Source organism: Phoxinus phoxinus (assembly GCF_949152265.1).
Source record: "Phoxinus phoxinus genome assembly, chromosome: 15".
Classification (NCBI taxonomy): Eukaryota; Metazoa; Chordata; class Actinopteri; order Cypriniformes; family Leuciscidae; genus Phoxinus; species Phoxinus phoxinus.
This window is the reverse complement of record NC_136890.1, coordinates 22,461,671-22,483,773: the sequence shown is the minus strand read 5'-3', so window position 1 is coordinate 22,483,773 and position 22,103 is coordinate 22,461,671. Positions and strand designations below refer to the sequence as shown.

At 38.9% G+C, this 22,103-nt stretch overlaps 1 protein-coding gene and 1 pseudogene across 3 annotated transcripts in view; both read left to right on the top strand.

Moving 5' to 3' along the window:
* The first annotated feature begins 3,380 nt into the window (after nucleotides 1-3,380).
* Nucleotides 3,381-8,550, top strand: LOC307012241 (annotated as a pseudogene). Its single transcript has 4 exons — nucleotides 3,381-3,420; nucleotides 3,845-3,931; nucleotides 5,613-5,718; nucleotides 7,464-8,550. The product of its transcript is annotated as an uncharacterized misc_RNA (transcript).
* Nucleotides 8,551-10,056: 1,506 nt separating this feature from the next.
* sema3gb (sema domain, immunoglobulin domain (Ig), short basic domain, secreted, (semaphorin) 3Gb) overlaps nucleotides 10,057-22,103 on the top strand; it is a 37,098-nt gene continuing 25,051 nt past the window's right edge. Inside the window, exon 1 of one of the 2 annotated variants that reach the window (XM_079638251.1) lies at nucleotides 10,057-10,772. The gene's annotated coding sequence lies outside the window, so the exon portion shown is untranslated. The remainder of the gene's footprint in view (nucleotides 10,773-22,103) is intronic. The other variant, XM_079638250.1, reaches the window with a different exon arrangement.

Genomic DNA, 22,103 nt, shown 5'->3' with positions numbered 1-22,103 from the left:
GCTAGACCTCATTAATTTCTCATCAGGAAAGGCCCTGGTCATTCATTCAGGTTTGTGAAACTTCAAACTGGGCTTTTCTCCCCAAACACAGACGTCGGTATCTAAATAGACCATCTAAATTCATTACACCAATCCCCCACGTGTTTGATATTTTCTCACTAACTCTTTGTTCCTTCCAGCATCCCAGTTGCACAGCAGAATTTCCTGCGCCGCATCTGCAATCTCTCTCACCTTGATGTTGTTAGACGTGTTACCTTTGAGAGAATGAAAGGGCGTCTTTCTGCAGGAGAGGATGAAAGGGCGCTGGCCTCCATCTTAGCAGCGCGGAGAGACGATCTCACCGCAGGGCACCGCAGCTCTCTGATGCCTCCTGACAGCTCAGGACTTTCCACAACTTTCAAGTCTTGATACAGTAGTCAAATAGCTCTGGGGGAGAAAGAAGAACCTATAATGGGAGAGGGGAGCGAGAGAGGGAATCTTATCTCCATTTTTTTTTCTTTTTAGCTTAAGTGCTGTGATCTAATTACCTGGGAAGAAATGTCTGGAGATGTGAGAAGATTCTAGAAAGACGACAAATATGCTCTTGGAAATCTGTACGGACCAATTCTCACCTGTTTGTTTTGACTTTATAACAGTATAGACCTGGATTATACAGAACAATACAATCTGCTGCTGTTAATCGAATGCGTACGCACGCACAAACACAGAGAAAGCCGAATGAAGAGGGGATTTTAAGCCTGTTAGATTGGTGATGTGAACACAGGCGCAGACATGTCATGCTTAATTCTGGTCCAGGGATTTCCAATGGCCTTGACTCCGGCAGACTGGTGTTTCTGTTGATGGGACTTTAAATGAGACAAGTCTTGTAAAGCAGAGATCATGATACGAACAGCTTCCGTATAAACAATCTTACATGCATGAAAACACACATTCATGCTCAGGCACTCATGGCGAAATGTGGGAACACACACACATACATGTATGCATATACAGCGAAATACAAGGAGAGTGGGAGGGAGGGATGGAGAGATTAGGATGAAGAGAGAGAAGATGAATAGCAGGATAATTAGCCTCATCTCCCTGGACCTGACAGAAGTATGCGGTTGAGATGGATGGAGTCCATGGAAAAATAGAGCCTATAGTCCACCCCCTGCCCCCCATTCACCCATCCCCCCCAATCCTCTTCCCGTCCCACCATTCAAACGGGACTACGGAGAGATGCAGAGCGAGAGAGAAAGAGTTAGAGCATCCCTATTGGGTCGGTTGTCAAAAGCCCCTCGTTCCCCAGAAATCCTCTCTGAGAAGTCAGCGAGGAGAGTGTGAAAGAGAAAAACACAGGGTTTTAAACCTAGACGACAAAGAAAGGCACAGAAACTCCAGTGAAATTCATAGAGCCCTGGCAGAGTATTCTGACTATACTACTGTAAATTATATAGCTTCCCTTTTAAGTATTTATATTGGAACATTAAAAAAAAATCGAATTAGTTCCAACATTGTTCATTAAATTGTTAATTAAAATAAATTGTCTAGATTTATTTAGATCTCGTTCCTGTTAAGAACAGAAATTGATCCTGTTGCTTTGAGCTTTTCATATAAAGATGCCTTTCATACAGAAGAGATTAACATCATGGAAAGATAACAGAGGCAGAGAAAATCCTTTTAGATGTTTTTCTACAACAAGACACAATCCCTTTCTTTCCCAGACAAAAAAAAAATCTGTGCAGTTGTGTGTATCCTTTGGTAGTATCTGTCTGGTTCGGCGCCAGTCTGACTTTGTGTAAAGCAGCTTTAAAACATACATTCATAAATAACTTCAGTCCTCCATCAGGGCTAAAAACAGGTGGGAAGATGTTCGTCCAGATACTGAGAGCATCGCTATCATTTTATGTGGGGTTCCACACTGACGCTCTTGTGACAAGTTTACCATTTTAGGCTATGCTAGATGTACACAATTACGGTTAAAGGATTTCTTACCCATTCAGATGCTAAATACTAATCCTTAAAACACTATTTCTATCTTTATTGCTACTTGATAACCTTATTTATTGAAAGAAGCTAACGGCCTGTCTACAGCGGACGCGAGCGGAGTGTTGGGTTTGTGAAAGAATCCATTCCATTATAACAAATGACGCTCTAATGATGCTTCGGGCCTCAAGTACATTTAATTTCTGATGTACTTGAGCTACTTTTGACTGAGGAAAGATTTATTATTGAGGTAATCTTTGCTTTGACGTGTAAAAGACAGCATTCACTGCACGGACACGCCCGATGTAGACCATTTGTATCACTTATTGCATGCAAATGCAATCGTGCGAAATGGAATGTGTAAATTGGAAGATTAATTTAATCTGGGACTATACTACTACAAGTACTACTATACTGCTATACTACAATAATATAATAATAAATCTTGAAAATACTGTTTTATAATTTACTGCATTATTTCCCCTTGTGATGTGTTTGTCTGAGTAATGTATTGGGTATTTCTTTCCTTAAATATGTGGCTGTAATTGGTGTTTGTTTGTTGGATGTTATGGACTCTGCACACTTGTTAAAAAATCTTGTTTTAACAAGCATTTTTGATGTCCTCTTTTTCCGAGACTACTAGCTCAGAGCTTGCTATCAATAGCAAATGTCTGACAAACAACATGGCAAAAACAATTACATCAACACAACATTATTGAAATAATAACTTTAACACAATTTTATCTGGCAGACAAAATGAATGTTCTCATTCAAACCCATTTTGAATTTTTTGGGTTTTCTTTCTTTTTTTCTTTCATGTCTTTCTTAGCAAAATAAATAGTATGATTTCCCATGTCTTGAGTATCTTTACACAGTGCTCTGGTGTATAGGAGATATTAAGAAATCAGTATGACGCATGCGGATAACGTTCAACAGTATAGAGAGTGTCTGCCACATCACTTCTCTAAAATTATGTTAGATTAGATATAAGGTATTAGTTTAGACTAAGGCCTCCGTTATGGATTATCAGAGCTTGGGGTTTTATTAGAAACAGAAACTCATATCTCTTTGACCGGAGGTCAAATTCTTGAGAGTTCATCCACTTTTTTGTATTTGTCTTTTAATAAAATAAAAAGGGGTTCCGTGATATTGTTGGAAAGAGATGGGATTTGTTTTGTGCTTTTTCTCACCAAGGATACTAACTAACTTCAGGTGTTACATTTTTCCCCCTTCAGTTAAATAGTTGATTCCTTGGGTAACTGTCTGAATCTTTGAACTGATAATTGGATTTCACATGTTCCCCTCTCTGAGGGGTTGTGATCTTTATGCTTTGACTCTTGGTGATCCCAGCAGAACCAGAATTTCTCACTACGGATCTCACTGATATAATCAGAGGCTCTCATTGGCCAGAGAGAATGGAAAGAGGCTTCTCCTGGGAAAAGCTGACAGTTACAGGTGGGTCTTGTTGACTCTCTCTGACCTTTTTCCCGTTCTCTGTTCTCCTGTTGTCTGATATGGGAAATTGTTCATATCCGTTGGAAAAAAACGACCCTTGCAAAACTCTGTGGGTCATGCGTAATACATATCCAAAGACACAGAATATGAATTTAATTCACTTCATATTGCTTTAAATTCACTTCATCATTCTGTTTTAGAGAGCAAAACTAAATTTAATTTATACTGAAGCTCACACATTCTCATTGGTATTGTTTGTATGATTGTGCCTTGGGAACATTTAGAATGCTTTTGCAAAGCCAAGTGATGTCAAGCTAACACATTCTGTAAAATATTATATTCATCTGTGACTGTAGTGCACAATAGGGATGGCAGGACAAAATATTCTTGTAAACATTGGGTCCTGCCATGCTCTTCCTTGCAGGTTTTGGATCGGGATATATTTCCATGGTAGCTGCCAAAGCAAAGCAAGGATCCTGGAAACACCACTGGAAAAGTTCAGAACGAATACGTAAGTCTCATGAGCAAACCTGGAACTAGATTAGAGTAAGTCTCCAGCAAGTCGCAAACTCTCTTTGGACGCAAAAGATGAATGGCACATGTATAAAACCAATCCCTAAGTCTTTTGGGGACTTTTAGATATAAAGACAACCAAAATATGGGCTAAAAACATTAACAAAAAATTAAAAACAGGTGACCAAAAGATCCTGTGTGCATGCTGTCCAATGTGCATGGTGTTCCAGCTACATCAGATTGGGTGGTCAGAGGATATCCTATAGTGACAGTGCCCTGAGTGGGAAATTACCCTTCACTCTTTACTGATACTTTCTCATCCTGTTCAACACCAAAGCAAACATAGCACTATAGAGTGCAGTTTCATCTGTTCTGAGACCTGCGTCATGACTCAAAGTGTTCTCAGTCACAATCTGTGTGCAAACATTTTAAGGCAAACATCATGCATGATTCATCAATATGTTCATGAAAATGCATCTAAATTAAAAAAAAAAAAACTATCAACTGAAACTACAAGGACACACAAAAAATGCAAATATGAAAGTGATGCATGAAAACTTTATCTGCCCACACATGTACAAAACAAGTGAATGAGGCCCAACATTTATTTAATTCGCTCACCTGAGCTTGTTACTCCAATTACCTGGACCAAATATGACTTTTGGCATAAACCCAACTTGATTCACATTTAGGCTATAGGCTATTTTTTAGGCTATTGTATAGCGCTTTTCACACATTTTTTTTTAATGCAGCTTTACAGAAAATGGTCAATAGCCTATATGGTCAAATATATCATTCAAGAAGCCAGAGGTGACTGTTTCAAGAAAAAAATAATCAGTGATGAGGTATTGGAGAAAAACCTTGAGAGGCTCAGAACTCATCAGTGGGAGCCAATCCTCTGTCAAAAGTTGCATATGCTAATACATATAATATATGCTAATAAGCTAATATAAGGCTAGGTAAGGTAATACAATGGTTAGTGGTCATAAATCCAAGACACATCTCACTCTCACAGGAAAGAACTTTCACAGTTCCAAAATTAGAGGAAATCCTTTTTTAAAGTGCAACAAATAATGCAAAAGCAAATTGGTCTGAAGACTTGAAACAAACTTAAAACAAATGGCCAATTGTAAAAAACAAACAAAACAAAAAAAAAAACTATTTTGAGATTTGCTGCACGTTTACAACCTTACTTTCCTGTCAAAAAGACTTCAAAACAACTAGCGGTTTGTCATTGTCGAAATGACCTCCCAGTTCAATTCCACACAACTGCCTGCATTCTCTGAACCCCTGCATAGGCCGTCCAAAATCATTTTCTCCTTGTGAAAACAAACCAGAGCGATCGATTCATCCTCCCAGCAGGTGGAGGAGCCCTGCAGCAGGCCTGTCAGTAAAATCGTGAGCATCTACAGGCGTGAGGGATTGAATAGGCTGTGTGAGACGTGTAGGCTTATGACTGACTTGGGGAGGTGAAGGGTCTTGGGCTACATTGGAGAACAGGGTGACCCCCGCTCAAAGGACCAAACAGAGACATTGGATTTGTTTTGGGAGCATACAAGGCAGACACACACACATGGACACACACATATGCACGTAGGAGAGGAATTTGAGAATGCCATGATGTGAATGCTGTCTTTAATCCTTTTCCTGGTCACCCTGCTCCTTTCGTTGTGGGCCAGCAAAGCTGGATTCTCAGGAATCTCAGGAATTCCCAGAGCGCTTTTTACCCTATTCCTGCATGAAGACACCGGGCACAATGACAACACTGCCCCGTCTGTGTAAAGGGTCAGATCCCCCTCAGTGTCTTTCTCTCTCTCTCTGCCACCTCTTTCCGCTCTCTTACCCCTCAACTGTGATGTGCCAAAAACCTGTTAGCTATTGTGGTTGGATATTGTAACAACATACACGGAGTAGCACAACCACTGGAGGGACAGCGCTTACATTTAGAAGTGCAGGTAAGAATGTAACCAAATATTCTAAAATGATGGACCAAAGAAAAAAAAAAACATGAATCGACCACTAATTGGAATACTGAGGGGGATGTGTCCCTCTCAACATATACAGGTATTTTCCTGGTGACAGTTGGGCTATTGTTAGGGCCCTTGACATCTCTTAATACAAAAAACAAGTGCTAGATTGACTAAATATTTATAGTAAAGTAAAATACAAGCAGTGATGTTATCATTAACTGAAACTAAGGGAGCTTTAGTTTTACACGACACCACTTTCACCTAAAAACGGAAAAATAGTAATGCATTTTGGGCGTTTATTTGACAACAGCTTTTTGGGTATCAAAGTGCAAGTTTTGAAAACGATATCATTATCATCTCTGTGTAAACTAATTTTTTTTTGAAAATGGTGATGTCATGCGCATTCGTTTTTCATGTTCAGTCAATAGGCGCATAGTTTTTCTTTACAAAGTGACTTCGCCAACTACTGGCCTGGCATACATAATACAGGGTCATTTTGACAGCATTGTCATCTGTAGGCCCACGTGGAAGAAAAAAAAAACTTACGTTTTTAGTACATCGTTGCTGTGTAAATAGCCTACCCTAAAAATAACAAACACAACAAAATGACTAGCCTAAATCTTAAACTAAAATTAAAATTAAACCTAATCAAAAAAATAAAAGCTAATTCAAGATATTGATAAATAGCTACTAGTATCCTAAATAAATAATACTAAAATAACACTGCATACGAATTTTAGATTGACAAAAATTTTCAACAAGTGCTACCTTTTTTGAGTCTGCATGAAACGAAAGTTGCAATCGTCTTTTCTTCCCTATGTTTAAAAAAGGCTCCTCGAGCAAGGAAACAAATGTAGGGCGGGACTTGATTTTGTCCATCGGGAGTTGATTGGACTGTTGTGGTTTGCTATTGCTGTGATCATGTGAGTGACATTTTGTCTTGCCCTCGTGCCAGTAAAAACACGCCATAAAGAGATGTTTGAAGAGGGAAGGGAAGAATTGTCAATTTTGATATCGTGGGAACTAATCAAATTAGAAGTTAGGCATTTCAAGTGCAAAACCCCACCTGATTGTATCTGTTACAATTTACAGAAGTGACATTATGAAGTAATAATCTCTTACATTTTAGTCCTTAAAGATACAATTTGTATTTTTTTTCGGTGCTAGGGGCAACTAACCTCTTACAATAACAAGGCGTAGGTTGATGACGCAGTCGTCAAGCCGATGGATCTAATAATGTTTATGGATGAGGGGTTAATAGTGTGCTTTCATCGTGTCTGCGCCAGTGTGTGTGTGTGTGTGTGTGTGTGTGTGTGTGGTCTCGCTGCAGTTAATTGATTGACTCTGTGATTGTATTGAATGTCTCGTGCTTTGACACTCGTGTGTGACTTACAATCGGCCAGCACGGGCTCATAACCAGAGGGGCGTTTTGGAATCCGAAACACGAAAGCGGAGTTCCAACTTGAAAGGGCCGAATTATTACGAACGGTGTCCATTTGGGGAAAAAGAACAACTGAGAACAGCAGTCGCGCCCCCAAATGCCCCTCTGTCATGAGATAGAAAAAGGCGGACGGTGTATTATGGAGCAGACAGTCTGCTGTTGGGCCCCAGAGGATATTCCCCCCGAGAGCATCACTTCCAGAATTACGGCCCATCGTGTGATTCAGTGGCTGCGAGAAACACCGGGAGGCTTGAAAGCCCAGTGGGGATACTGCCTCCACAAAACCCCAAAGGGTACGCTCAAAGCAACTCCAATGAACCTGAGTTTCCAGCACTGAAATCAGTTTACAGACGGACCTTAAGCCATGCCAAACCGCCGTATTCCTACATTTCTCTAATCAGCATGACAATCCAGCTGTCGCCAGCCAAGAGACTGACTCTGAACGAGATCTACGACTGGATCCGACAACTCTTCCCGTATTACAGACAGAATCAACAGCGATGGCAAAACTCCATCCGCCATTCCCTGTTGTTCAACGACTGCTTCGTGCGCGTCCCGAGATCGCCAGACTCGCCAGGGAAAGGCTCGTACTGGGCCCTGCACCCCGAAAACGGTAACATGTTCGAAAACGGCTGCTACATGCATCGCCAAAAGCGCTTCAAGTGTCAGAAGGCGACGTCACCATCAGCAATGAAACATTCGGATGGGGAAGCTGTGAAAGTTGAAGGGAAGAAAAAAAAAGGTGGAGGTCAAGACAGTCATCTCTTCTTGCAAATCACCTGTACCTCCTTCGAGTGACGCCACAACACAGCTTTCAACCATAGTACCAGTGTCCTATCCAACCACCAAAGCACCTTCTCCTTCCCATCTTACTCAGCATCTTACTCACGCACACACTTTGTTTCCTACCCAGCCTCCAGAGATTTCAACACACCTGCCCTCCCTGAGCATGCCATTCCCAACAATGCCCAGCTCCAACCTGCAGTCTGTCCCGACAGCCTCCATGAAAACCAGCTTGCACTGTGAACCAACATCCCAACACCCCATTTCTGTCCCACGACTTATGGACTTCCAGTACTGAGCCCTGTGAGCTACCCGGTTTACTGCCAGTCAAATTCTCATCCCAACTTCACCTCGTATGCTGGAGACTCCGTTTACTATCCTGGATTTAGCATGTGTTCTGCTCCACTTTTGAGTTCTTCCTGATCATCCTTCTGTAGCGTATTAAGGGCTATTAAAAATGAATCTGTTTCTGTTTAGATACTTTTAATTGCTGTATATATTTGTTACTGGACGCTCCATAGCTGGAGAAGTATCTTTTATCTGAAGATTTCTGTGATTCTCTGTGAATGTTTCGGATAAATTCAATTGAATTGAAGGTTTTTGAAGATGCATATCAACATGAATTCCATGCTGTAAATCTCAAGTAAAATTTTGAACATTCAAAAAACAAAAAACAAACAAATCATACGAGTCCCGCGGATATAAAGGAATAAGGACATTTAATTCTACCGAAATACCCAAGTGCTGAATTACTACTCACAGGTCAGTTTATTAGACTAATTAAACTTGTGAGGTAACGCAGCGCTGTTTGACTTGGTCTACACTATCACACTAAACTGCATTTGAGTGTGTTGAAAGTTATGATGTTATTCTATGTCAGATTCAGATTCAACTTTTATTGGCATATGAATATGTGTTAGTTTGTTGGCTATATGAGACTAGCAGTAAGCTAGATCAACATTAGAATAACATACTGATCATAATCTAACATTTCATCATGTTGAGCTATATAACATTCATTAGTTTTATGTACATTTGCTCACCTGTCAAATAAAGTACATGTAAGAGCTCTGTCAAGTCGAAGTTTGTCAAGGACGTGGAGCTCTCGGCATCTCGAAAACGCCACGCTGATTTTGATCCTTGTTTTAGTTCTCCTTTTTTCCCAAAGTCTGCTTGCCATGGTCCATAATGTTTGAACGAAACAACAACAGCTTGCAGCTAGACGTTATGCAGTTGTTCACATCTGTCGCCATGGTTACTATGGCAACAAGCGGAAACCATAGACAGTAAAAAAAAGGCGGAAACCAGGGATAACGCGGATATTACCTCATAAGTGAACAGGGATTCCGTCCAATTATTTAAAATAAGTATTTCTCTAAAATTAAAAATCTTTGCGAAATTGTAAGTACACAACTGCAGGAAATATATCACACTGTGCAAGTGATTTTTTGATATTTTATTACAAAATTCTTACATATTGTACCTTTATCTGACCAACACATTTTGTTGGTTTTGTATTCCTGCAGTTCCGCTTGTTATTCCTGCTGCCACTGTACAATCTTTGGTCTAAAATCAGCTAAGCATGTATACAAAATATCTGGATCGGCTGAGATTGTAGCCTACATCACACAGCAATTTCACGTTCATTGTTGACAGAGGAATTGCTCGAATCAGCCCATAACGCTCATGTAAGCTACATTAAACACCAACATTACTTCCACAGTCAGAGGTAAAACCACCAATAATGCAGCTTATTCTGTCAGGTTATGTTTTCAAAATACTCTAGTGCGCTAGAAACAACAGAATTTATCTTGACATCATTTTAGACCCAAATGACTGGGTAAATGTTAATCTTTTCTGAGTTATATTCATTTCAGCATATCTGGCGTTAGAAGATAAGACTATTATCACCAGTATGTCAGATCCGCTGACAGAAACCCGCTCTGTTTCACATCAGAGAGAATTAAATATGAGGCCTCACCAGACTAGGAGGTTTATTTTATAACCCGTGCAACCTGACACCAAGGCCAATAATTCTAAGTTAATAAGACTCGGTATTGGGAACTCCATGTACTAGCTTATAATTAATGATTCCCTCTTTGTAAGATTAACTAAGAGGCCTGGTTTATTAGCTAGATGACAATCCCTCATTCAGCGCCTCAATCAGGCAGCGGGGGCTCCGTGCAGTTGAGTGCTGGCAGGGAGCTGGTTAACACTGACACGGCTGGCTGGTTTTAATAGGGAGGTAGTGGAGAGAGGGCGAGGTACAGCACACAGCACAGCCGACACCTGCAAACACTTGACTGGACTCGTACAGAGAGGGAGCACGTCTGACTCTGGAATACTAACGGATTTGCCCCTTATGATATTGTGAAAATGACAGTGCGAATGGAAATGGGAAAGTTTGTTTTTTTGAGCTCCGCGTAATTCTCAAAGGGTAACCGGTTTCTAAGCGCTAGCTAGTACTTTAACTGCGGTGATTAGAAACTTTGGCAACTGAGAAACAACGAAGAAAGAACTTAAAAGACTACAAACAAATGGACATTGACGCGTTTATGTGTGTTTTGTGACTGTCTTCCCCCCGTATCGGACAGCTGTGTGCCACGGAATGTAACATCTTCCATCTTAAGTTACCTGGACAAGAAGTAAGTGGCTCCTTAAAGAATGAAACATTGACCAGTATGTTTGTTTGACTGTTGCTACGGTTTGTTAATTTTCTCATATTATATTTCTTTGTTTACGTTATGTCACATATTTGTCTCAAACAGTGAGGTGCCTAAGTACATCACTTGTCTTTTAGGGCATCATCACGCAATGATCCACCAAAAATGCATCTGACACAGAGAACGCATATGCATAAAATGAAAAGATATGTGAGGTTTCACTGATCAATACTGAGAGCACCTATAGGAACCCCTTAAAAAAAGGATCACTTCCCTGAGGAACTTACAAAATCGGACTAATAAGTTTTCAAGTGCCTTATATCTTTCGTTTTTGTATTTCATTTTCACCAAGTCTTACAGTGTCTTGGTGAACAGCTTAGGCTACTGCCATTGTCTCAGGCTCAGGGGTCCACAGGGTCCTTAGTCTTCAAGATGCCATGAGATTCCCACATCAGCCTTCATTGTCCACTTTACACCCACACGCCAAAGTTGCTCAGGAATTGTCAGTTTTCTGTTAAAACAAACTCAGTCAGTAGGCAACTTTTGAGGACCACGAGGTGACATTTCTAAATTCACAATATATGTTCACTGGCTCAATGTATTATTCATTCGGAGCACTAACTGAAAAAGCAATGCATTATGGATCATAAGGTAAAAGCATAACAGATCTAAAATAATATCAGATAAAGTTATCTTAGTCCCTATAGCCTATTTGCAGATTTCTAATACTAAGCTTTGCTTATAGCATATGGATATATTTTTTATTTAGGCTACTACTTCAAAGAGTTGCTTATTTTTTAGCTTTTTTTGTAGTTGGTACACAGTTCAAGACAGGTCAGGCATTATAAAAAAGGCTAAAATTATTTAATGTGTGGTTTATTTGGACCTTTAATCAGTTCTTTGATTGATTTGCAAAGTGTCTGTGAACTTTATCTGAAATAGTGCCCTGGCTGTACGACATTTGGGGGTTTCTGAAACGTTGGTTTCAAACGTCAATGCTTGAGATCCTGCGCAAAACATGAAAACGCTCTTAGTGGATATGATTTTTAAGCTGTTTTGAACTTCATGTTTTTTGCTTGCAGCAATTGAAATATTAAAAACAGTATTTCTTTTGCATCCTTGTTTTGGAAACGTAAGAATGATTTTTTTTATGCTAAGACAGAGATGATGAATAAGGAATTGATTAGTAACTCAGTTTATGTGCTCATGTGCAATTTAGTTAGAACCATTAAATGCACCACATGAAGACATTTATGCAATTATCTTGTCTGTTACCTTGGCCCTTGTACTTAATGTCTCTTCTATGTTGTTTCTCTGCCATATTTGCATTAAGATGTTTTTGTTATTTTATTTTTTTCTTGCTCTGAAAGCAGATGACCCTGATATAAAGATGGTTTGTTTTAGTGGTGTAGAATTTTGACCAACCCGTTGAAGTCATTCAAAACCAACCTGCCGCTTGAACGACTTGACAGTGGAATTCTGGGATCCATGTGGATTGTGTCTCATCAATTATTGAACAGTTATTGAGGGAGATGAGGAAAGAAGGTCTGAAATCGATTGAGAAGCATCTTGCCCTAAGGGGTTCACTGGATCTGCCTTTATTTTGGTATTGTTGACAGGCCTTAATGAAATATTAATCTTCTTGCCAATCGTAGTATACACTGTACACTGACTTACCTAGAAGCTGTGCAGTCCATACTAAAATCCCTTGCTTGCACCATTTTTTTATACTGGCGTTTACATTTTTTTTTACAGTTAAACCATGTTAGTTCAAGGGTTTTAGTTATTGATAATTGTGAGGTTTTACATAAGTACATTTATGTTCACTATAGAGAAATACAGTGACCCCAAAACTTATTTGGACACTTATTAGAGATAAAATATTAAACCACATGGCATTGCAAAAAGTAATGCTTAGCCATATTTGCGATTACTAAGCCAAGTGGTCTCAAAGTGATTTTTTTAAATGTATGAAGTCAGTTCTCCTCAAGTTTACACAGGTGTCTTATGCCGGGCTCAGACTACAGGAGTTTAATGCCGATTTATGCCTGATTTATCCCTCCCGACATTCGGAGGAAAAATCGCATCCAGGGCATTGGTCGGGTCCGTTGTTCAACTTAGATTATCTGTAAATGTGAGGCGTTTACAGATCAAATCTTAAACCTCCCGATCTGCTTGCAGACGCACCGGGGCCGCCCCGACAATATCAAACATGTTTGATATTTAGGATTTTATATCGGGATGATTACGACTATGATTACCTCAGTACTTCCACAATAGCCAATGAGAAACAAGTCTACAAGGAGACGGAAGTGACGGGACTTTTTTGAAATGGCGACCTCGAAACAACAAGCAGCTGTATGAGTCCAGTGGACAACGGAGATGCAGTAACGGCTGGTCAAAATGTGACAACAACACAACTGTTTTTTCTCGCTACAAAGAATAAGTATTGATACAGCAAGTTGCTGCGACACAGTATCCATTTTGTTTAGATCCACTGCCCCGTGAAATCGCGTGAGGTGTTAAATCTGGCCTGATAATCCTGAGAATATTTTGCAGTGTGTGATGCGGCGCGATAGTGTGTGCAAGTTAGCGATTTGAAAGAAGAAAATCTGTGAAGATTCTCCTTATGTGTGTAATGCAACCAGGGAGATCCAAAATCGGATTTAGATTTAAAAACTCCTGTAGTCTGAGCCCTGCCTTAAGGCACTCGCACACTACAAGATAATCGGGCCCAATTCTCCCCTTCCGACAATCCTTTGCAAGTAAAGTCCCGATTATCTTGATGGTTTTACAGATTTTCCTGTGGTGTGATGTGTGTTAAGAGTGATTTAATCTGTTCGGAAGAATATCGGACCACACCGATCTAAAATCGTAAATATGTAACATGTTGAATTTTATGTTCAAAAATCCTGTTGTGTGGGGAGAACCCTGAGGACAAACGCGCATGCACTCTATAGATTGTCACATGAAACGAAACGATACCCAATCAGAAAAAACAGCTGACGAAAGATGGAAGCATTACACAACTTCATCCAAACCTTTTTCTTTTTTTTCCTGCAAATTTTCTGTAAAAAGCAGTCCAAACACTAGTATCGCCATTTCTTCATGCTCTTCGTTTTGCCATGTTTGTTTACTCTAAAGTCACGTTTGACTGTGACATATTTTTATGATTTCCTGTGTTCACAGACAGGACTCTTTTGAATGAAATCTGTTAGTGTGTGGTTTGCTGTCTTGGTCTCATAGGTCAAATCAGATTTTTTTTTTAATCGCAATGTGGTCTCTCACATTTTAAAAGATTAAAATAAAAAAAAATTGTGTGGGCCAGCCTATAGCTTTTTAACCACAGATGCAGTTTTCGTCTTAATTTTAAACAGTATGTGTATTGTTTTATAAATTAAAACCTTTCAAAATGTTCTCTAAAATAAATTCCACTTAGTTTTATGCTTTGTTATGTAATGCAATGGCTGCAATATTTCTCTTACTGACAAGTTTTCAAGATGTTTCGCATCCAAGTTTATCCTTTCTTAATCGTTTTTTCCTTTTCCTTGTCATGAGGATGAAGAAGATGATAATAATGTTAAAAGACTGAAGTAAGCATTCTAAATTGGTCACTTTGTTCTATTTTGAGCATTCCTTTAAGACATTATGATATCATGTTTGGGAAGAGAGTATGAGAGAACTCAGAGCTGATGTCTTTGTTATTAACACACATTGAACATTAAGAAGGGAATCTTTTTTATATATAAACAGCCCCTTAAAGGCACATAAATATTCACACAGATACTTTTCGAGGCATATTTCAAAGAGCCCAGATATGGATAATTAATACCTGTACAAACCTGTTGACATAATGTTTTGAGTGTGATGGGGAACATTTGTTATGAGAACAGAAATAGTCCTTTCATCAGCTATAATTTGCAAACAATTTATTGGACATCAGTGCTCGTCAATGTTTGGATGACTGCCTTTCTTTAATTTTTTTAATATCCTATATATATATATTTTTAATTAATTTCCCAATTCAAACTTTTCACTTTCAGACCATCCACTCAAGTTTTCAGAATTTTTTACTAGTTTAAATTTCCACCAAATTTTTTTTAGTGAAGGTATTATAATAAGTATTCTCATTGCTTCCATTAACTTATAAATATTGAGGCTTTTATCCCTCTCCCTGTTTTGTCTCAATTCAGGGAAATTATCTTTACCACATGTTGTTTTTTTTGCGCATTTCGACATTCATTTAGCTTTTTTTGTTCACTCCGTAAATGACACACTTAAAATCCCATTTGTCACAAGTGTCTCTCTCTCTCTCTCTCTCACACACACACACACACACACACACACACACACACACACACACACACACACACACACAGAGAGATGCACTCATGTATACACTTCTCACTCTACAAATACAACAAGCCTCTTGAGACGGTTGTCATGACAGCGTCAGCGGTGCTGGGGGGTCAGAGTGGGGTCAGACTGGACTCCAGGGTTTGGTGGAAGGGGGAATACGGGGCACAAGTGATAATTTAGTGATGTCATGGTGGAAATGGGAGGCATCCACCTTATGAATGAGAGTATTCTTAATGCAGATTATAAATTATATCTCTATTGCTTTGAGATAATCGTTGACTCATATGCATGATTTGACGCCTATTTACCAATTCCCCAATTTTTTGGTCTTCATATATTTATCATATCCTATATTCTCAATGTTCTTTAATATATCCGTTCAAGCTTCAAAGCAGAAGCACCTGACAGGACTTCAGAATGCTGACCCCCCCCTATACAGCCCCCGTCAGCAACCCCATCCCAGTCCTGGTGCCACATTTGTGGAGAAAGGCACAATGCAGGGGCGTCAATAACAGTGAGCAGGAGTGCCTAATCCCTGCAGCTGTCAGCCCTGGGAGAATTAAGCCTCCATTCTGAAGATTCTTGGGTCTTTGCCAATCAAGACCAACGGTAGTTGCTGCGAGAGTCCGCTGATAACCAAACTATCTATTCTCTGGCTGGAGAGGACAGTGGATACAAAGAAAATGAAGTCATCCCATCAGAAGGGCATGAAAAGGCTTGGGGGGGAAAGATGTGGGGTGTTCGTCAGCCGTTCATCTGGTTCAGTGATGCTACTCAAATGTCACACTGTAGTGTCTGGTTGTTCTCAGACTAGCTGGAAAATGTAATGGCATGACAAAAGAATAAAAATAAATGTTGAGTCAAGTGTTGAATGAGAGATGCCAAAAATAGCAAACGGAAACGTGTTACCTAGAGAATTTAACCCTTTCTTTTCTTTGACTATTGGTCACAGTAAGATAATCTAAGGTCGTTGTAGAACTGAATGGGGTCGCAAAGTTATTGCATAATATATTGGTTTCATATCAGCTATTGGTTGATATTAGATAATTGTTTTATTGATTGATATTGGATATTTAATTGTGCACGCTCATTTATTCTATTTTTGCATAGATTACCTTTGTCGTCATCTTACATGCAATTAAAATAAATCTAAGACTAATCATTTTAATAATGCTGTTAAATGGAATCTTAAGCAAACATTAAAGTGAATATACATTTTTATACTGTACATTATGAAGTTGTGATGCATTAATTCACCTTTAAATAATTGTTTGTAATTTTGTTTTGTATAAGATCTGCTGTTTTCAGCCTTTTGTATTGCTTTAATTGGCTTTGTATAGATAGATAGATAGATAGAAAAAAGAATATGCTGAAAAATGTTACTATTATTAAATTTTTGTTTACTTTTCTACGATGCTTTGGGTTGTCATTTGATCTCCAATGTAAAATATGGGTCCTTAAGCAAAGTCAATTCTAAACAAATCAAAATACCATTGAAACCAACCACTAATGGATTAGTCCTCCTTTATTCTTTTGATGCAGTGCATAACAACATTGCATCCTATCATGAGGTCCGCTGGAAAACAGCTGTCAGCTATGAATAGCAGGAGCCGTGCTGGTGGGGTAATTGTAGTGGAATTCAGTGTTTATCATGTAAATAAAAGAAGAGAGCCCATCAAAACAGGTGTTGGTATGCACTGGGAGGGCCATGTGCTGTTCGCCCCGCTCTGCGTAAAGTCTCTCTAATGCTCCTGCTCTCAATTTGTAACATTACAACACACAAGCACCACTTTCAGGGATCTGGTTTTGCCAAAGGGGAGGGGAGCATTGTGGTGGGGATTAAACAGAGAGACGGGCAGAGTTCATATGTGCGTATTTATGTGTGTGCGCATGGCTTGGGAATGATGGAGTGCATTAATATTGCATGATGTAAAAGCGCCTTTTTTGTTATTTCTGAATTAGTGGCTCATTATTTTCCAATTGGAGATAACCTATAATATGTGCCCTGCTGCTCTTTCTCATTGTGTGAGGAAGCGGTTGTTGCTTGGTGACTGCACAACACTGCTGATGTGTGAAGGTGAAAATGTCGCCGTGGTTTGGGTGTAGCGGTCACTTCAAAGACACACAGATAAGATGTTCAGAGCTTAGCGGCCTTTGAAGACAGGAGCCGAATCCGGTTCTTAAGGGTTGTGAAGCTTAGCCAATGACTCCAAAGCTGTCTGCTCCACCCGGTTTAAATGCACAGTGCCGAACTTTCGTGTAGGGAGCAGCCAACATTAGAGCTGGAGAAGGGCCACAATTCCCTCAACAGTGGCATGCACTTAGCTCCTTGACACTAGAGAGCATATGTGTGTTCGTGAAAACCTTCCCTTGCTTGCTAAGCGCACAACATGAACTTACTTTAGACCTGGCCCTGAGAAAGCCAATCTGTTATGCCACTTGCCAGTATACTTTAGGGCTGGCTTTCAGCCATTTTTGCATGACGGGTCCAAAAAAACATGCATCAAAGACTACGGCGGGTGGGTTAGTGTGAAAAAGCAGAAATACAGCATTAAATGTTTATCTATGAAAAATCTGTAAAAATAGGGCCCAATGTACGGTTGATATGAATGTTTGTATTTATTTAGCAGGTGTCTTGCTTGCTTGTATTTTAAATTACACATTCCATTAAGTTGTATTTTAGGGTTAAAGGAAATGCCCGTAAAATTAACGGATAATGTCCTGGCATAAAATTACCAGTACATTTGATTTTCTTACAGTGAAAAGAGCTGTGTTTGTAGTGTTTGATGCGTTTTTAAATGGTATGTCTGAACATCCATACAAAGAGAGTTCAGTAATATAATAAAAAGCAAGATAACTTGCATTTGCCATGTATTCTTTGCATCAGTTGATTAGATGACAGAACACAAAGTGAATATTATTTCCATTCAAATTTTAAATGTGTATTTGAGCACAACTAATTACAAATAAACAGGAAGTAAGGCATTGGGTTTGGCTCTTGTCCGACTGTGAGACCAGTTGTCTGATCAGCTAAACCAGTAAAAACCAGCAAGCCAGTTCAAGGCAAGCTGTTTATTTTTCAGCAGGGAAGGTAGAATTTTACTTTCTAGTCGAAAGCTAAACTTAAGTCTGAGTTCCTGGTAAATGATTATTGTATTTCTTCTGTGGTGGATGTTGAAACATGACCCTCTTGACCCCTTTGTACACTTGTTAGCCCCTGGGGGCAGTTTTCCGAGTCAGTGGCAGCTCTATTGCTGAGCTAATGCGTCAAGCTAATGAGCGCTAACGTTGACAGCAAACCGCATTAGCCCCACCCAGCCGGCGTTCTGAGAGGTGATAGGGTTGACTGCTTCACCTTTGCTTCTCCACCTCAGTGCTTTAATTGCTCAGGCTAAAGCTCTTGTTACTTTTCTCTCCTTCTTTTCCATCTATCTGTTGTTTGCTCAGATGTACCAACTGTAATGTGGTTGCAAAACCTTCAGAGGCCTTGAGGTAATACAAGGTTTGGGTTGTAGAATATGCTTTTTTTTCTCACTTTTTTGATTCTCACTTTCTTCACAGGAGAGTGAAATGTAGCCTGAGGGTTTGGAGGGGATTTCAGAGATTTTAAGTTTCTAGTTCAGCTTGTCGTCTAGCCGTATATCTTGTGTATCTTGTAGAGTCGTATATCTTGTAGAGTGGTTTTTCTACATGCATGCATTACTTTAAATCTGTTACGTTGTTTTACTCTATAGTAGTCTGTTTTCTTTAACCATTTTTATTACCAAATAAAAAACAAAATAAAATGGGGGGGAAAGCAGGGTTAAACCTGATTTCTCTACTAATCTAAACTGCTTCATAAGTTATTAAAGCAGACTGCTATGAGTAAGTCATTTTATTTATAAAAATGAAAATGGTCAGCAGCACTTCTATTAGTATTTATAACATTGTAAAAATGACCCATAGTTAAAGCATGCAGGTTGCATCCCTACCTTATCCAGGCTATTAGTGCATGTAACTCTGAATTCAACATCAACAATCACGGTACAAAAGAGTTATGCAAATACACTGAAAATAATTGCACGTTTTTGTGGGTAATTTTTTTTTTTTGCAAAGCAGTCCAATTTTTCATCGAGAAATGCAGTTAAACATTTTATATATATATATATATATAAAATTTGGATACCACATGCCCTGGCAACTTGCGCTGCTTGACATAAATTGTTAAAAAGGGCTAAAGTTTTTTTTGCCGCTTTGAACTCATCTTGACCTCTCTGGGCGTGACATGCGAGTTACCGATTGTCATGGGAACATCAGGTCACGTTAGACCATCTTGTCTCTTTAAACTTTAAATCAGAATTTATACATGCACATTGTCCCATGAAAACCTATTTGAACACACTTGCCCAATGAAAAATATACATTTTATTAAAAGTGTGAGGTGCACGTGCGATTTCCAAACTTCTGTCATGCATACAACAGCCAGATTCACGTTTATCTCCTCCGGAGAAAATTTTCCTGGATTTTTTTTTTTTTTTCTCAATGAGCCTGGGTTGAGTTAAAATAACTGGGTTAATTTATACAGTAGTTGTATTTAGTTTTCATACGGATTGGTTTATACACTCTTGTCTTGTTTTGTCATATTGGCCTATTTATTTAATGACTAGAGCGAATAGTTAAAAAATTATTATTCTTTGCAGACACTAACAGCTCCAGGCTAAAATTTGACAATAGTCTCTGATTGTACCCCTCTGAATTCTCCCCATGGGTCGTTCTCAATGTGCCTCCGGAGATCAGGTGGCCCAGATAAACATATGCAATCTGTCCCTGCCCACAACTAATAGACCAAACAGCCACCTTCATGTTTTCCACCAATTTTGTTGCAAATAAAGCATCTAATATCAAGTAGAAAACAAGTTTTATGGATGAAAAAGAATGACTAATGGAAAATGAGCCACGTCCTTGAAAAAATAGAGCAAATGTAGTGAAATCAAATGAAAGCTCATCCCTTGATTTTTGAGCAGCTCATGTTTCTGGTTTTCTTGGCATGCATGATTTCGCCTGATCATCCATCTTTAGCGATGCTGTCATTGTGTTTTGTGTCTTTGTGGTTTAAAAGCTCAGTGTGAGAGTCTCAGTTGAAGTTCTTAGTTGTGTTTTTGTAGTGAGTTATTGGCTTTTTAGGCCTCTTCAGCACATGAGAAGCCCACAGTAATCCAACCCACAGAAGTAGAGATAGGTTTCCTGGTTTCATCAATCTAGAAATTTAAGATGGAGTTAGACATTAGAATCCTTCAATCATTTTCAGGTATCAACAAGGTATACAAATCAAGTAAATAAACACGAGAGAAACAAATGAAGATTGTCAGGCTTCCTTATTATGTATTTGAGACTTTGAAAACCAAGAGAAAAAGAAAGCAATGAACGTACGTAATTAACCTAATCCGGAAATTTTTTGGGACACTAGTCTTGAGAGCACTAAAAAGATGACATCAAAGGACAAATATGTCAAAGAGGAAACTGGACAGACATGTAAGGACGAGTCTTCTGTCACTGTGAAGACTGATGAGGACCAACAGGTCTTAGAATTGAGAAATGGCCCGTCTTCAATAGAGGAATGTGTGGCAGAGGGTTATCGGCTCTAGACAATCCCTCAGAGCTCAGAAATGGCCTTCTATTTTTTTTTTAATTTTCTCAGATCCTTTTTACTGACTAGATGAGCTGTTAGAAATGCACCCTTGAAATTCCAAGCTGTTGATTAAAAAAAACAACCAATTCACAGAGATTTAACATTCTTTTTAATAATGGGGTACACGCAGGGTGTTGGTCACGTGATCAATCTTGCCTTGTCTTTATTCATTGGGGCTCCCCCTGCTAAAAGTCTTTCTTTGTTGGAGGCCCATTGAAGAAGTCTGTGTATTTTTCAAATTAATTTATTGACTTACAAACTCTCCTTCCTCTTAAGTATTACATTCAAAAATGACCTCTAAATATTGTCTCCCCACTAAAGCATGAGATTCTGTGAATCATGCTTTCTTATTTTTCAATTAGAGCTGCTCTAAAGGGTCCTGTGAGTGAAAATGCAGACATCGGTTCAGCAGGAGGGAGCCACTGCAGTTGAATCATTGAGGGAAAGTCTCCCAGAATCCTTTGTGTCAGGTCGCCCCATGACCTACTGTTTCCACATACCCAGGCTCCTTAATGGTAAATGCGCTGCGCTATTGGTTTTCTGTATTCATGCCTGCTGCATGGAAACTAATTTCCACTTGAAGAGGAGCTCAGCTGGAGAGAGAAAAATATAGAGTGTTAGAGAGTGGGACAGAAACGAGTGCAGAGAGAGAGAGTGAGAGAGAGTCTCTGCCAAATTATAGTTTTGTTCTCTTTTTGCTGTTCTACACTATTTTCATTAAAGGAGTAGTTCACCAAAAACATAGTTATTTACACTCAAAGATATTTAGGTTTAAACTTTGAATTAATTGCATATAAAAATGCCCATTTGGATTACACATTTTTAACATAAACTAATACATTTAATGTGATGCATATTTGTCAGCCTCAGCCATGCATAAATGATACAAGTAAGAATGACATTTTTGTAAAGTATACTAATACTCTGAATGTGTTTTAAATGCACAGTAGCCAGGCTTATATATTTATCATCAATAAATCAAATTTGTTTCAATCTCATACATCTGAACAAATTGAATCTAGCTTGTTTCACAATTGGATGTTTAAACCGTATTCATACTGATTAAATGTAATTGGAATTGTTGAACAGATTTATGCTGATCTGAATAGATTCATTTTGAAAATATAATTATTTAGATCAAATTAAATAGATGGCAATAATAATAGACTATGCCATCATTTCTTATAATTTACTGCTGATCCAGACCTGTGCTGTTATTTTTTCAGTGGATCACAAATGCAAAATTTTAAAGAATCCTTCACTTTTCTTTATACCATTCCAAAATA